The sequence below is a fragment of the Neodiprion pinetum genome, chromosome 6, assembly GCF_021155775.2.
Source record: "Neodiprion pinetum isolate iyNeoPine1 chromosome 6, iyNeoPine1.2, whole genome shotgun sequence".
In the NCBI taxonomy this organism is placed as follows: Eukaryota; Metazoa; Arthropoda; class Insecta; order Hymenoptera; family Diprionidae; genus Neodiprion; species Neodiprion pinetum.
In genome coordinates, this window is record NC_060237.1 from 7,480,478 (window position 1) to 7,497,692 (window position 17,215).

The following is a 17,215-nucleotide window of genomic DNA, read 5'->3' on the forward strand; positions in this document are numbered from 1 at the left end:
CAGTGTATATATGTATGTGTTGCGTGCTCTTTGATTGAGGAACAGATGTGTATACTCGCAACGACAAAGCTGTTGTATTTCATTACTGTATCTGAAACTTGTGAATGAAAGACGTCGCGCGAGTTCTCTATCGTGTTAATCCCATATCAACTGACTTTTCCGTCCGTAATTGCTTCGACAACCTTGACGACCCACCGAACGAGAAGAACATGCCAAGGACATCGACCCTCCAGCCCATCGCGGAATCGAATACTTCGAAAGCGAGTGAGTATATATTACAATTTAATGTAGCATATATTGTACCACGGACGTATTAGATCGAAATTGATCGCCAGCAATGTGCGCAGACTTGCAAAAATCGGTAGAGCTTCTAGCAGTTGTACAAGGTCCAAAATAAAGTCTCTGATTCCGGATTGAAGATGAAGTGAAAACTCTTTCGGCATCGAATCTAATTATCGCCACAGCCAGAGTCGCGTTGGTCAAGATTTAAAAAATCACACGCTGAGCCACAGGCATTGCACTTTTATTTTCATTGGAAAATTTCGTCCGTTACCGGTTCCGCCAATGACTTTTCAAGCGTATAATCAGCTGCGTAGATCCGAGCATTCGCGCTTCTTGGATAGAAAAAAGAATGAAATGCTTAACTAACTATCGATATAATGACGTAGTGGCATCTATCATCAATGACGAGTAAGCTTGACGTTGACTGACAATTAGTTTTCGGCTAACACCATGCCCCGCAGGACTGTTCGTCTGATTGTCGGTGGAACAACCGGGAGATGTTGTTTTGATAATTTGCATTTATTTCTAATTAAAAACTCATCTGCAGCTGTACAATCTGACGTTGCTCATTGTAACCGAATTCATTCCAAGCTTTAAACGAAAGGTTAATTAGCGTTTGGGGATAAAAAAAATGAAATATTAATACCGCAAGCCTCGTATTCACCGAATGCAGGCTATTAGGAAAAAGCCTTTTTTACGACGTATAATTTACCGTCTATAAATCGAACGGCATTCACACGAATATAACCGAATTCTAGACTAACATCTAATGCCTCTCTCTCTCTCTCTTTCTCTCTCAACATACCCGAAGATGACCCGTTGATTTCTCAACTATATGAGTATACTTAAAAACAATAAAAAATAAATATGTTTAAAAAAAAGAAATTCATAGTCGTTAGAAGACGATGTTCAATATCCATATTATATATTTCGGTCAAGTCTCTCGTTCGCTGAATGAGTATTATGTGCATCCTAGAACATGGTACAGTCTGTACCTGCACTTCTCAAGGAAACATGATAATCCTATTAGTTTCTAGTCGGAAGTGCGTCTGCTCATAGTCTAGTCAATTTTTTCCATAACTTGTCGCCTTTTTTCATTTTCTTCGTAACACAGGCTCGCTCATCATACTGATATTACTGCAGGCAGCGTGTTTAGAAAAGCTTGTACTTTTTTCTATCACATATCCGATAGATTCTGTCGGACTTCTGCAAAGAATTATATTTGCAATGTATCTAAGACCGAAGTGAAATTCAAGTATTTATTAATCTTACGGTATAGCCGAAAAATCCCGATCGATATTATTTATAAGATACTATAAACTATGCGAAAAGAGTCTTTTTGGCATTGATTTTATACTTTCGTAAATCACCGACCGTCACGGCGAAAGTCGTTTCAAAGATTCATTAAAATGGCCTGGTAATTTCATATGGGATCAATCTAGGTATATAAACCGTATCTTTTTTAAATTCGTAATCTCATCACATGTCTTCGCTCGTAACATTCGCTCGATTTCGAATCATCGCGTTATTAAGCTCAGTATGCATGTTTTTCTTTTTTTTTTTACGGTCGTTCGTCAAACACCTGGCGTCGTTTGTGTATTCAATAATTATAATTCTTACCCGTACCTAACGTACAGCACTACTGAGACTATTTAACGGGGTGTCGAGATTTCCCTTCTTCCTCTTTGGGTCAGTGTGTTAGATTTTTTCGATCCTTTCGACATGACTGGAATTCAATCACATCAATTCTCTAAATTGTAAAACCGACGAGGATTTTTACGATTACTTGGTACATATCGTAATTCAACTTTCTTCCATAATTCATCTCATCGTTGCAACGTTCTATATATTGATTGTTAATTTGTTTACATCCAGAAAAAATTTACACTCAGTCTGACTGTCCCCAAATTTTCTAATCCAGGATAACGAAAAAGAAATATGTAGGTAGTTTCAGTATTTCGTCCCAGTCAGAATATGCGAATATTATACAAATTAGTAAGATATATTTGACGACAGAGATATTATATATAAATTTATGGAATCTTCTCTATGTATTTATATGTGTAGAGATGTATTTTTTCAATCACGTTTATCGACTAATAGGTAACCGACTGATCCTTCAAAAGCCTAAGATAAACTAGTCGAGCTAAGCAGGTTTTTTTGACATTTCTCGCATACTCACTGCCATTGGATGTAGGTAATTGGGTATTTATCGAGCAGCGAAACTCATAGCCTTATTTATCTATATCCATTTGTTAGAAACTGAAGATCGATGCTGATTCCTGTCGATCGCTTGTACACGAATCCACAGCATTATGATGCGTCGATGTAGATGCTGTATAAGGTCATAATTATGCGCTCAATATATCTACTCGTTCGGCGCCTGCCGTTAACCGAAAATCCAAAATACTTCGTTATCTGTTCGTGAGTTGGAATAAATCATATCGTTCTTCCCCGACTCCTTTCACTACTTTTCGTCTTATGATCTTAACGGCGTGTTAAAGTTTCTTTTCTTTTTCCGTACATATCGTACCGTCGATTCAATTCCGACTTTCTACAAAGATTATTTCATTTTATTATCATTATTCATACCGCGTTTGCATTATGCAGTACGAATCTGAAAATTTCGCCAACCTTTGTGAATTTTTTTTTTTTTTTTTATCCTTTCTCACAGAAATAAAATAATATCATTTGTGGGAAAGTCGAAAGTTTATAACAAACATCAATTATACAGGTAATCGACGCTCCGTCATTATCAATTGCGGACGGTTCAACAACTCGCTTTCGCTTTTATTTATACATGTATATACATATAGATATATATTATAGGAAGTTACTATATAATATATTCACTTCCGCACAATTTTATAATCAATTATTGTATCGTTGACTGTGCACCTTTTACATCCTCGTATCGGATATCGTAATTGCATAGCGAGAGAGAGAGAGAGAGAGAGAGAGGAAGAAAGATTCAATTATGTCAGAGTTTATCTCTATACTCTTGATGTGAAATAAACTTTCGGGCTTACGGCCGAAATTTTGCTCCGCGATCTGTAATCGTTATTGCAATATATGCAAAGTAGTTGCAGTATTTTTGCACAGCATTTTTTACATTTAAGTATATATATATATAAACACAGTTGACTTTTTGCGGCTGTTGGAACGGCGTGATTTCTTAATCGTTCGGTATATCGTGGATTATGTAGGAAATTACGGACAAGAAAGACACTTACATGTGAATCACGAAGCAAAAATTGCAATGCCGATTATTTTGCTCGGGACTCGAGCTTGTGAGATGGAAATATACGTGCCGCTTACTGTCTTCACGGGGCTTATGCAGCCAAAGATTTACACGATGAACACGGTGATAAGATCAGAATTTCTCTTTAAAATCTAAAAGAATCATATTGACATTCGATGATTTTGATATTCCGTTCGATTCGACAAGAGATGGTATCACAGCGTTCTTCCTTTTCTCTCTCTCTTTCTCTTTCTTTCATAACGCGTAGAAAAACCACGTTGCAGCGAAGACGATAAATCTTTCCGTAGATCGCTCGTCCATTCATTCATTCATTCACGTGCAGTGTGTGCTGCAGCGACGACGAAACCGCGCACGGTAAATTATTTGAGCCGTGCTTCTTCATGCAGCAGGTTTCTCGATCTCTCCGTGTATCCCCATTTGAACTGTGCAAATAAATTATGATCCTGAGTGAAAATACGACGTGAGAAATGAGGAAATTTGCGAAGGGGGTGAGATCGGGATGCGGTGGATTGTAAAAACTTGCCGCAGCGCGAATTCGACGCGGAATATGTACGCGCGATGACGCTCGTTTTATAGCACCGGTCGGCGTGTTCGTGTGTTAACCTGGATCGCTTATATACGATGACGGAGAAACTTTTGCAACGGATTCCCGCATTGGGGACCTTTTGCTTTTTTTTGCTTTTATGCCGTTTCACGCGAAGATCATGCCAGAAAATTTTTTTACTCTTGACAGTAAGAATTGCATCGTCAAGATTGCTTAGACATGGCGTAAAATAGTTTGAAACCGTTTGAGACCGCTTAAAACCACTTTGAGTACGTTTGGAATTACTTGAAAATGGTTTGAAATCAATCGTAATTATTTTGAAAGCATTTGACATCATTTAAGAATCGTTTGAAACTCATTAAAATCGGTTTCAAACATCTTGGAATAATTTTCAAACCGCTTGAACGATTTGACATACTTTGAAATCGTTTTAAATCGATTGTTATTTTATCTGTAAACGAACAGTACCTGGAATAAAATTCATTAAACGTTTCGACGATGCAACCAAAAGAAAGATAAAGAAGAAACTTAACCGAATCATTTTATGACCAGAAAATATTATGTTCTTTCATTGTTTGTTGAAAAAAAAACCTTGACACTACAATCCGAAATGTTCTGTTGCGACAGCAAAATCAAAGAATCGTCGGTAGCTATTTGGAGTACTTAATTTGGACCCTTTAGTATTCTTACCACCTATTTCATATGCGTTCTTTGTATATTTAGAGAACTTTTGAGCATATTTTTTTGCGGTTTTTTAAGCTATTTCTGACAGTATACTAATAGGTTTTCAATATTCGAGGGTAATTATTGCGATATAATGTAAATTATTACTGTTAGAAACAAATTGATTTACAAAAAATTGTGAAAATTGAAGGAATAATTAATTTCCGAGAAAGTTACGCCTCTACACATAAACGTGTATTACATAAATTACAAGTTTTGGGGTCGCTTATTACGAATCTGAAATCAGATTTTGAAAATTTAGTATGGCGAACCCAATCAGCGACCCCGAAAACCTCTGCATAGAGTTTTTAGATCGTATTCGATCAAAAACGAAATTTCCGTCTGCCGTATTGGATCGGCCATTTTGAATTGTTGGAAGTTGATTTTAGATTTGTAACCAGCGATCCGAAAAATCATAGAATACCGCCTTGTTATAAAATTTAACCCAGCACAATAATGTGTACCTAACTCAAAGGGTACAAAACATACCGGGTCAATCGATTCTTAAAACATCCGCTCTGCCGTTCTTTCATATTTGTATAACAACGTTTCAATTTCAGTAGAGAAAATAGCGCAGAAGTAGCTTTCTTTGATTTCTTGTTTGATTATTTGGTCCTTGGTCGTGAAATTCTTCTCTTTTTGCATATATGTAGAATACGAGTTGGTTTGCACATTATCGTTTTACCGATATATTCCAAGCGTTTCTATGTAATGTACGTTCCTTACCATGCCACAAATTTATTTGTGTGTGTGTTTGTGTTTGTATCTAGACGGGATTCATTTACGCGCGAAAACCGGTGGTTACTATACACGCGCCCATCATGCGAGAGATGAGAGCTTTCTACTTTCGAAGAAACGTGTGATTCGAGCTAAGTTTTTACTCATTTTTACGACTTTCGCATGATTTACGCGGATGTCGACGATTTTTAAACAAAAAGAGGAAATCGTCTGCGTCAATATTATATAGGTATATTTTATATCCAGTAGCAAAAGTTTCCAAAACATACATTATATGTATACATGTGAAATATATTCGTGACAAATGAATTACGATAAAAAAAAAAAAAATTTATTCAAGCCTACTCTCAATATGATATTCATATTAACAAATAAATTTGTATAACAGCCATGGTATGGTATACGTATAGCTGTACTACAAGTTGGCTTTGGTGCAGACGCGGGACGAATTCTTAACGCGACGAGCTACGCGCTTTAATGCTGTGAAATTGACCGATGCAGCTAGCTGCTGGACTATCCTCACTGTACGCGATCTCTGTTCTTCTATCGTACAGTATAACATCAGACGATACTTATATCTGTGTAAACATAACGTTCTTCGATAATATCCCGATGATTTTTCTTATCATCATTGAATGAGGCACGATATTCCCGCAAGCTAGCTTAAGGTGGTGAAAAGAAAAAATGTCAAGCAGTCAAACAACAAAGAGAGAAACATCGTCGCCAAGTGTATTATAATGAATTATTCTTGATTGAAATACCGTTCTGTTGTCTATTTCTACATTTGTCAGTTTACGTCCGACGATTGAAGCTTGACGCGGCATTTTTTCGTTCGTATTCACTGTTCCCGCATTATTATATATAAACCTCACCTTCGCTATGCCAGCCATGCAATTATATCTAATCTTGGATGCCGGTGCGTTGAAGTGCAGAGGAGAATAAGGATCGTTCTCGTATGCGTGAGCTTGACGCAGGATTTTCTTTGGAACGTGACATCGGTGCGTCAGATACAACCGCGCGCAATGCGCTGATTCTGCACACGCTTTACGCAGTGGTTTTTACATTGGTCATAATCGTCTGGATTTACAATTTTCACCGAACGTCTTAATCATAATCGTATGATAATATTATCGTATTTGGATAATTGAGGGAATGGTCGGTGAGTTTGGTTGCTTTCGTATACTTTGATCTTGATTTTCGTAATTAGGAACACTGGTGTATACTTATGTACAACGGTTTGAGTTATTATCGTAGGCTCGTAACTAGGGCGAAATATTATTGAAACTCGGTCAACTTCTCCTAATTGTTATTCTTTTGATATAATTTCATTTCCAAATTCTTGCATATGCGTATAGAAAGGAAAACACGCGAGCCTCCCGAATATTATGATTCACTTCTTCTATCCTACGGCTGGGAGGAAGTTGCGTTTTTTTTATTGAGAAAAGTGAAAAAGACGTAACTTTGCCAGATTAGGATTTCCGGTTACGGGATAATTAACACGATAATTATTGTTCATGTGCTAAATAGAAAGTGTAATTCTCCATTGATATACAAAAACTATTATTGCCGAAGTATAACATTCTTAAGATCATCTCAACTATAGATATATTGTACAGAAATTGGTTCGTTGGCATTAAAGTATACGATACAGAACACGTTAATAAATAATAAATAAGAAATTCATTGATAACAATAATAATTGCAGAGATCAATATCGATAGGCGTCATGGTCTTTTTACGTCTTGCGCTGTATACATATAATGATAAGTCACGGGTATTCATCGATCGTATTAGAATTTTCTGCAACTTATCGTAAAATTTGTTCGGTCCAATTCCTGATTTCGTCCATAACGATCACGGTTGTCAAAGTCTTTGCCGAGTTGTCTTTGACGATCAAACTTGGCTCGCTTTTGTAAGACTCGATTAAGACCTCCAACTGGTCTTGAGATCCGTTTTCGCTCGTGTATTTTATCGTCACCCATTTCTGGCCAATTCCCCCCTTCTCCACACTAACGAATCCCTTCATCGCAGACGCCGCTACAACGATGTAATTTATCCTCATGTCGTTTTTCGTACTGTAGAAAATTTCGGACGTAGTCGATATCGGGTAGCTCGTATTGTATCTCACTATTTTCATATTTTCCATCCGCCGTTGATCCTCCGTTATTTCATCCCCCAGTGCTAGCCACCTTACACCCCTATGTAGGTTATATATTAGAGATTTGATTACCAATAAGGAGAACAGAAAAAGGGAAATTCTGCAGTGCGCGGGTGATCGGTGGAAAAGGAACAGCTGGAGATTTTCTTATACATCAACAATCAGTTGTTTGGAAAAATTCGCAACACACGATTTTACGTACCGTTCGTTTAACGTGACAGAATACGACAGGCTGAATATCGCGGAGATGAAAATGGACCGAATCAATCCATCGCTGATCGTCATATTGACCACTGTTGCACTACATAAACCGGTCTATCCGCTTTACAGCTGTAACATGTGTAGCTGGTTAGTCCGTCGTTTAACCCAACCGCTTATCTTGCAATTAACTGAAATGAAATTCATGTTCCAAGATCCGAGTGTGTGGCTGAATATTTATATTATACGCGCGTCGTGAACTTTGGATCCTGACCTACGTGGCATTGCTGCAATATCGTATATCCGATATATTTTCATTCGAACACGAATATTTATCCGTCATTTTTACACGGCGTTAATTTTTGTTCAAAAAATTATTCGATCTGTGTACAACATTAACTTGTGTGGCGTTTTTTTAACGACGATTTTTTGTTTTTTTACATCGAACCATGTAATCTTGTTATTATTCATACAGTTCAGAGGTGAAATTTAATTATAAGAGTAGAATGTTTAAGTAGCTGCTTGTCGATCAATTGACTAACGACACGTGGATTTTTAATATCCGAATAATGTGGAACCGGTTAATGCGGGTTTGAAATCAATAGTTGATACGCAAGATAAATTTTTTGCCATAATCATAAAATAAGCTGATTAACGAACGCATTAAGATAATGCTGGGAAAAAAAATCACGGACTCAATTACCAATCATTTAAAAATTCACCAATTGCAACTGTCGGCATACGATTTGGGTCAAGTGAATATTCAAGATCAAGTCTATATTATTGTACGTTTTTAATCATTACGAGTTGAGTCGTGCGTCATTTATTTCTCAACGCGTCTCTCTCTCTCTCTCTCTCTCTCTCTCTCTCTCTCTCTCTCTCTCTCTCTCTCTCTCTCTCTCTCTCTCTCTCTCTCTCTCTCCTTCTCTCGCTCTATCCTACCATCATCTCACCTTTGTAAATTATTTTACAACACAACGTACATGCAATAAATTTTATCCATCTATCTATTTACCTATCTCTCTTTCTCTTCGTCGAAGGAAAAAATATCGTTTCTTTGACGTTGATTTGTTTTTCAATCACTGTCAGACGTATAAAACATATCTACATACGTTTATAACGGTACATTAGAACACTGTAGAAGTAAAGCGGTACAACGCGAATATATAAAAATGAAGCTGCTGTGCGTCGGGAAGAAGAACGGTAAAGGAAATTGGCTCTTTTGTACCTAGGTATAATATTTACCTAACAAAGTTTGCGAAAAAAAATGTCGGTCTGTCAACGTCGGCCGATGCGCGATGTCTTATCGTTCGCGGAAATATAATAATACCTGCGGAATGAAATATCTTTGTAGGTACTTTAGCTGAGTTTCGTACTGCACAATGCGCAGACCTCAGTGCAAAAATATGGTAATGCATACGTACAGCCGCGAGGGATAATATTTTCTGCGACAAAGGTATAATGTAGTCTTTATATTCGGTTCACGGAAGTAATACATAATATAATATTTCTAGAGTCAGCGAGAACTGTAAGCGTGTACCACGATCCATAGTTCCTCTAGGAATGTCGGTATGTGGATACAGAATCTCGTGCACGATGGGGGGAGGGAGGGGAGTAGCCAAAACTGGAATTTGAATGAGAAGCCAAAATGAAAAAAAAATTAAGAAGCACACTTGAACTATAAACATACCAATTAAGAAGGAAGAAGAATTCAGAGATCTCGGTCAAATTTGATGTTTATTTATGTTACATATAGGCATTGTTATAACGTAATATCGTATTTTGACAAAAAAAATTAGATCGTTGTCATGAAATTCTAGGACGCAATTGTTGTACTTCACTGTCGAGACGACGTAATAAAAACGAAGTTATATCCAACCTTTCGTCGGAACACGTACAATTATCGCTTACAAAATAAATAAATAAACAAATAAAACCTAATTTTGCAGTCGTGTACTTTATACCTCGGTTTTTCTTTCATAGCTCTGCTATAAATATTTTCTACCATTAAAATTTCAAAGCATATGAAATATGACGAAAATTAAACGATCTGCTTGAGATAAGTGGGCTAATGATCCGTGTCATTAAAAAGTACCATTCATATCTTCGAGATGACTTTTACATGTGTATAGATATCGACTTCGGTATATCCGCGTTGCACATAAAACGAGGACAAGCTTAGGGATTTTCTAAATTTTCCCCTCTCGTACAGTATGAAGAAATAAAAAAAGTAAAAAGTAAAAATTCGTTTTTGAAACGACGCAATTTGTACTTTCAGCGATCAACGTGCCGCTCCGATCCCAATCGGTCTTGGTAAATAGATCACCGTGCATATTACCGTTAATCGGCCTATTAAATCTTGAACCTGTTTACGCGCGTTACTCTGGAGTCGATCTTGAGTAACTTCAGGGCGTGTATTAGACGGATGCTCTGTAAGTAGATCATTCGCTGCGTTTTGTATACTCCGATGCCGATGCACGGTAAATTTGGCACTTTGAAACCATTATCCAGTCCCGTTGAAATTGGAAAGACGTTAAGTCGACCCGTTACAGGTATGTCCGCGAGATTGAACGCGCAGTTTTGCGTGGGTTACACGTAAACTTATCGTTAGTATATACACAACGTGTGGCAACTATTAACTGTTAATCATTATTCACGTTGCGAGGCTCATTCGTATTTCACTTTTCGATATTCAGTTTTATCGTGTCAACATGATACATAAGAGCAACAACAATAATAATACGGTAAAATTGTGTCAAATTTAGTCATTTAACATTTGAATCGTATTTGATTTCGAAAACTGGGAATTCCGGACTCTCGGGCATGCTGAAAGTTATGGCGCGAAAACATAAAACGATAAAATAAAAAATAAACTAACGTAAGAGCATTGAATGCGCTGGATTAAAGCCGGATACATTGCGAATATCAAATAGAAATCAACCCGTGTAGATGCGCACGTATGCGCCTTGTGTATGTGCAATGTGCATATATATTGTATATACATGTATATGCCTACATACGTGTATATCACGTACTTACCGATGTAACGCGTCATTCGGGAAGCGGATAATAAAAAATTCCCGACTCTCATTTCAATCATCGCCGTGCAAACATACGGCTTACATACACCTATAATACATATATTTAGAATTAATATGTGCACACGGACTTTTTAAAACTACGTGTTCTCCGCTTGTACAGCTGCTGGTCGAATGCTAAAGAAAAACAAAAAACAAAGTAACGAAAACATAAAAAAATAAAAAAAAAAAATAAAAAAATAGAAATGAGCAAGAAGAAAAAAATTGCATTATCGAGCACACGATTCGTTATAGAGGAGAGAATTAAACGAGATCCCGACACAATAACCTATATATGAATACGTCGATACGAGTGCAGAGAAATCATACTGTTAGCAATAACGCTAATTGTACAATGTAAAAATAGAAATCGTACGTTACGACGATCCCTGCTCCGCACATTATTGTCATCCATTGAAACGAACGAAACTCGAAAGTGTCAATAGCCATCACAGATTCACATTCGATGTGGATCCGTGTTAACAGCTGATGAGAGTAGGATTGCGTTATTCGGTTACCCTATATACCCTGTTATTATAGACGAGTTTGAAAATGTGTAACGTCATTCGCACGCCAGGCACATACTTGAGCCGTCTCTCGCCGGCGGAAGTCGGGTCACATACGTCGTTTTTTTTTATCATTTATTTATTTATTTTTTTCTTCGGTCCATCATCAAAGCGATTCATTTAATTTCAACACGTTTCAACTTATTATATGAGAATCTAGTTGTTTAGTACGAATATAAAGACAGGATGGTTTCTGTAGTAGTCAAATAGTTTTCTTTCTTTTTCTTTCTCCTTCTTTTCTTCAAATAATCGCACGAAAGTAAATTAGTCCGAAATTGCGGTATGCCAGTTAAACAATTTTTCCACAATCTTTCCACCATCGTAACTTCTAATACCCTTGACGTATCCTCGTGCAACACAATTGGAGTCATTTTCTACACTTTGCAGTATACGATTCCGAGCGTAGGATGTATTATATTTTAGGAGAGAGATTGTATCTCACGGTATAACAACCGTTTGTAAAATATCGCTGGCAGCGTAACTATCGTTACATCGATGCTGCTGTTTTGTTGTTCGGTAATTGTGTAAATACTTGCTACAGTACCGGTACGCGTAAGGAGATAAAACCGAGATGCATTTGCATCCACTTCGAAACTCTGGAGCTGGTAGTCGTCGGCGCGTACGACGGACAACACGTTGGAATTTGCGGTATAATTGCAAACCGGGTAGGATATTTCTACGTGTAACCTCTGCAGTGTGTACCTTATACTCGTACACTTCATTGCGCTTCTCGACGCTTCGAGATTCCACAGCGGATGTAAGTATAGTACAGGGGCACTACTGCTGCAGTTACGGTTAACTCACAAGTCACAATCGGATGCACTTCAGATCGGGTTCCACGCATTATACGAGCGGATGTGTAATATTTGTGTAAAGCGATCAAGCCGCAGCAGCGCGTCATTTTCTTTAATCAGAAATTAAGTTTCCTTGTTATCGGTCAAAAACTGTTGTACATTATTCCAGGGGAGAGAATGTATGAAAAAAGCCCTAACTTAGATCATTGCACAATTTGGCTGAACTGTCTTTTCATTCACGGTAGATAATCTAATACCTTCTCTCCACACACACCTTACATTCTTTATACCTTTCGTTATATTATTGATTCGCGGTATAATGACGAGTGTGATTATGGTGTTTAATAACGTATAAGATAACGGAATTACTGCTAAGGACGATAACTGTATTAAGTTGATTAATAATTTTTTAATGCCGGTACAGCATCTGCTGTTAATGTAATTATTTGAAATGAATGAAATTTAATAGACAAATGAGGAAAAAATGGTGATTCCAATCTCTCGAGTAGTAAAATATATACCATATGTATCCTGCGATTACCAGATAGGTGTAGGATGTAAATATTTTACACCTGGGAAAATTCTTGCGGTCATTATTCCCCGTGAAACTGCGGCAGTAGTTTTAACGATTCACGTACATAATATACCTTTTACCCCATGCTAGTCGAAACGCGTTCGCATACTCGACAATCAATTATATTTAAAATTGACTCACGTATTTACCTAATTACCGACTGCAGTGATAGCTGGAGGTTATGAAAAATTGCGAAAGCTTCTAACTTCGTTATACCTTGTGCTTCTTCGTCGTTTGGACTATACTTATTGTTCACAGATATTTTTTTGCTATCGGCAGCTCGAGATTCTGATCTGCATATGTATAATTAAATATAATTAAACGCGATATTTGCATGAAACTTTTACTTTTCACAATTGTAGAGTAGTTGCTGATTTGTTTTATCGCGGGTACGGTGTAGCGTTGTTATAAGCTTCTGTAATTCAAACCAGATCTTTGACGAGTGGTTTCAAAGAAATTCCGTCTACACTTACACGTTTAATTGCATACAAGCACATATTCACCTGCGGCGAATGACGTGCCGTTATAACCGAGGTATGTTACTCGGAAAATCTTCCTTCAGGCATGTTTGGTACACGTTTGTTAGATGCTGGTTTACACGCGGCGATGTTTTGCTACCAATTAGTTGTTTTCCATACAAGCACGACGACATCCACGTCACTCACGCAACGCGGTTAATTGGAACCAAGAAGATGAAGTGGTCTACTCGATCGTTTCAATCTATGCAAAAAATTTATTTAAAGCACAATTGACGCGGTACATTGAAGCATAGTCGCACACCTCTTGTACCTAAGATTACTCAATGTATTACAGTGATAGTACAAATGTGACGCGAATGATCTCGTCTGATCAACGGAAGAGAATAATAAATTTTGAAAATTCGTCAAATCTTTAACACGTACAGTTGCAGCACCGGAATTGGTTAGGGAGAAGGAAATTTCGTGATAAAAAAGTAATTCTCCCGTTTCACCGTTATCTGTTTCACATCTGCAATTTGTAATTGCATCGTGTACGATCGGCTTGTGTACAGAGGTTTATCGTACATAACTTTCCGTACGAATCTTGCTTGTTTGAATCTTTTTTTTTTTAGCTTTTCATAGTGAACAACGACCGCTTGGATGCAGCCTGTGAGTAGGTATTAAGGTAACGCTGAAAAAATATAAACGAAACATCTGGCAATGATCGTCATTTGTTGTTGTAAAATACCATTATGGTTTTACGGTAAAATGACAACAGCTTATCGGTCGTTTCGCATGAACGTTGGAAAATTGCACTATACCTACGTGAATCGCGTCTGATTGCCTGCATAGGTACTTGACTTGGCAATGATAGATATTATTGATTGTTGAGGAATTAACCTTTGACCATGTGAAATTGCATCCCACCTTCCGCGCGGAATAATATCCACACGATACTCAATTCTCGCTCGCCGTCTAGCACGCGGCGTGTGTTTTAAGAAATTTACAGTAAACGGACGTACGTTCATACGATTAGATATAAATGCATTCATCCGCAAGTTCAATGCTTACTCATCCATTATTGCTGCTTGGAGAGTTTTGTAATACCGATGAGATTCGATCCTATCATTTGGATTCATTGACATTAAGTACCGTTTGTCTGGATGAAATACCGACGAATTTTTGCCTTATGCTGTTCGAGAAATGGCATACCAGTTTTATTTAAGCTACCCTGATGGGGAAAATTTCTATGACCTCGAATTTTTACAGAAATAGGAACATTTCGTATCATTTCTTATAGAATTATGAGTAGTTTTTCATAAAGAAATGTTAATTTTCTTACAGAATTGTAGTGCGTTGTAGATTGTTTACTAATGAAAAACAAAAATTTTCATGTAAATCTTTAAGTTTTCATAAGAAATTATGAATATTCACCATATTGTACGAATCCAATATTTTCTGCATAATGTCTCATAAAAACTTATAGATTTTCATGAAAATTTGTATTTTTTCAGTAAAAACTTTACAAGACACTACAATTTTGTGCGAAAACAATTTCTTGTACAATATTGTACGAAATGTTCGAATTTCTCTGAAAATTCTTAGAAAATCGCATAAATCCTATTCACCGAGGTAACTTGGAATTGCAGAATTTGACCTTAGTCTGCCATATTTCTTGCAGCCGGAAAACAAAGGAAGTAATGAGGGGCTGTCATCGTAACCATACAATTTACTATTTATTGCCAATACAATATCTAGTAATCTCTGTACTGATTCTCGACTGTATTGAGAGTAGGGCTTTTAAACGAACGTCAACTCTTTATTCCAGCCGTCGCTTTAGACTTTCGTATGGATCCAGGACAACGGCATGTAATATAGGACGGATGCGCCGAGTCACCTGCATTACCTGCATACTTGTAGCCTTGTAATGTAAGGTGCGCAAGCTGTAACACTCACGTTTATTACCTATCCGGATTTTTACTTTCTCATGGGAAGCAGAAATTGGCCGCTTAAACCGAAGCCAAGTACTTCGAACTGGCTGAACTGTTGTTTGTAGCCTTTTGCGAATACTGTCTTTTCCAAAATTACCACATTCGAACAAACGTAAACCCTGAATTATTACCGATAAACATCTCCATTAGACGAGTCATTTATATATCTGCAGCATCAGCCTCACAATTGCAACATTTATTCCTTTTTTCTACGTTAAAAAAAAAAAACAAAAAAAAAAAACTCCGTATCAGTTGCGTCACTCAAATACTAACGAAAATTGTGATAAAAAAAAGATTTACAAAAGTTCAGGCATAGTAGCAACGAATGATTAACGATGCAGCTCAAATTTTGGCATCTCGATGATACGCAACATTCGGCTTATGCGCTCGTAACGACCTTTGCTCCGACGTCAAAAGCTACGCAAATGATTTTTTAACTTCCTGTTTCTTTCTGTCGTCAGTTTGTTGAGCGACGCGCATCCTCGAGTCGATGCTTCCAGCTTATGCCTCCACGGCATTTGGTTTATGCGCTCATAACGACCTTTGTTCCTACGTCAAAAGCGACGTAAAAACTAACGGATGATTTTTTAGTTTCTTTTTCCTTTCCGTCATCATTTCGTTGAGCGACGATCATTCCCAGGTCTATGCCTCCACCTGTTACGCCTCCGCTTCAACCACTTGTCGGCGCTTATTTTCGCTGATCCTTTACGGTGCCATATGATAATCCTGCGGACCATCGGGCGTGCAGCGATGCACCTAACTAACCTCGACTAGCAATTAGGAATACCGCATATAACCGACACTAAAAGTTTACCGATAAGGATAGGTGTGCGACCTGCGGGTCCGGGCTCCTTGATTGCGGGATGCTTAAGGCGTGCAAGACGCTTATACGGGTATGCGACTATCGTGAATCGCTTCGGAACCTTTTCAATCTTGACTGCGGTAGACAATTTCAGATTCACCGTAACGATTGTAAACCGTATAATGCGGAGCAGAGGATAAATCAATTGTAAAACTGCACCGGCGTCTCTTGCAGTCTGATGACTTGCCCATTATTATGGGGAGCACCTGTCACGTAGCGACTTCCATTTCTCAAATCGCAGGCTTTCCATTGTCCACTGTTTATCTCCGCGTATCGGTCACGCGAAACTGTAACGTGCTATACCTGTTATAAGCATACGACGGTTGTTTGTCTATTATGACTGTATCATGTTACGCAGGTAGGGTCGCTCGACTTTATCAATGGATATGGGAACACGTTTCTCGGTGTCAAAGGTCAGAATAACGGTCAGTTGTTGACGTTTCGGCCCTTTGAGGGCGGCCCTCCTCAGATATATTTATTTACAAACACGTAAATGAAATTATTCGTAAAGATAAGATGAAACTTGAGAAAAAACGTAAGAAAGGAAAAGGTCGGGTTTCGAATCTAACGGGAACTCTCCGGTAAAGCAAAGTTTTCACAAAACTAAGTCGAAATGTTACTTACAATTATATACGTAAGAGAAGCGTGCGAAAAGTCGCCACATTAGATTAATCAATAATTTGAATTAAATATTAAAAGGAATAAAAATTACATCTAAATAAGTAATTCGTATCCTTCAGCGATCAAAGTCGTCATCTAGAATGATGATGGGTTAGCCATACAATCATAGTGACATTAATTTGTGGGTTTAAATAATGAAACCATGTATACTCACCACCAAAAGAGTCAGAGAACCTAAGTTCTCAATCGTCCGGCTCTTTTCCGGCCATAATAAAAAAAAAATAGAAACCCATTTTTGTTGAAAATTGAAGTGGTGCGATCTCAAAGTCACCAGTGATAGCGAGAGGAAGGCAGGAAGGAAATGGAT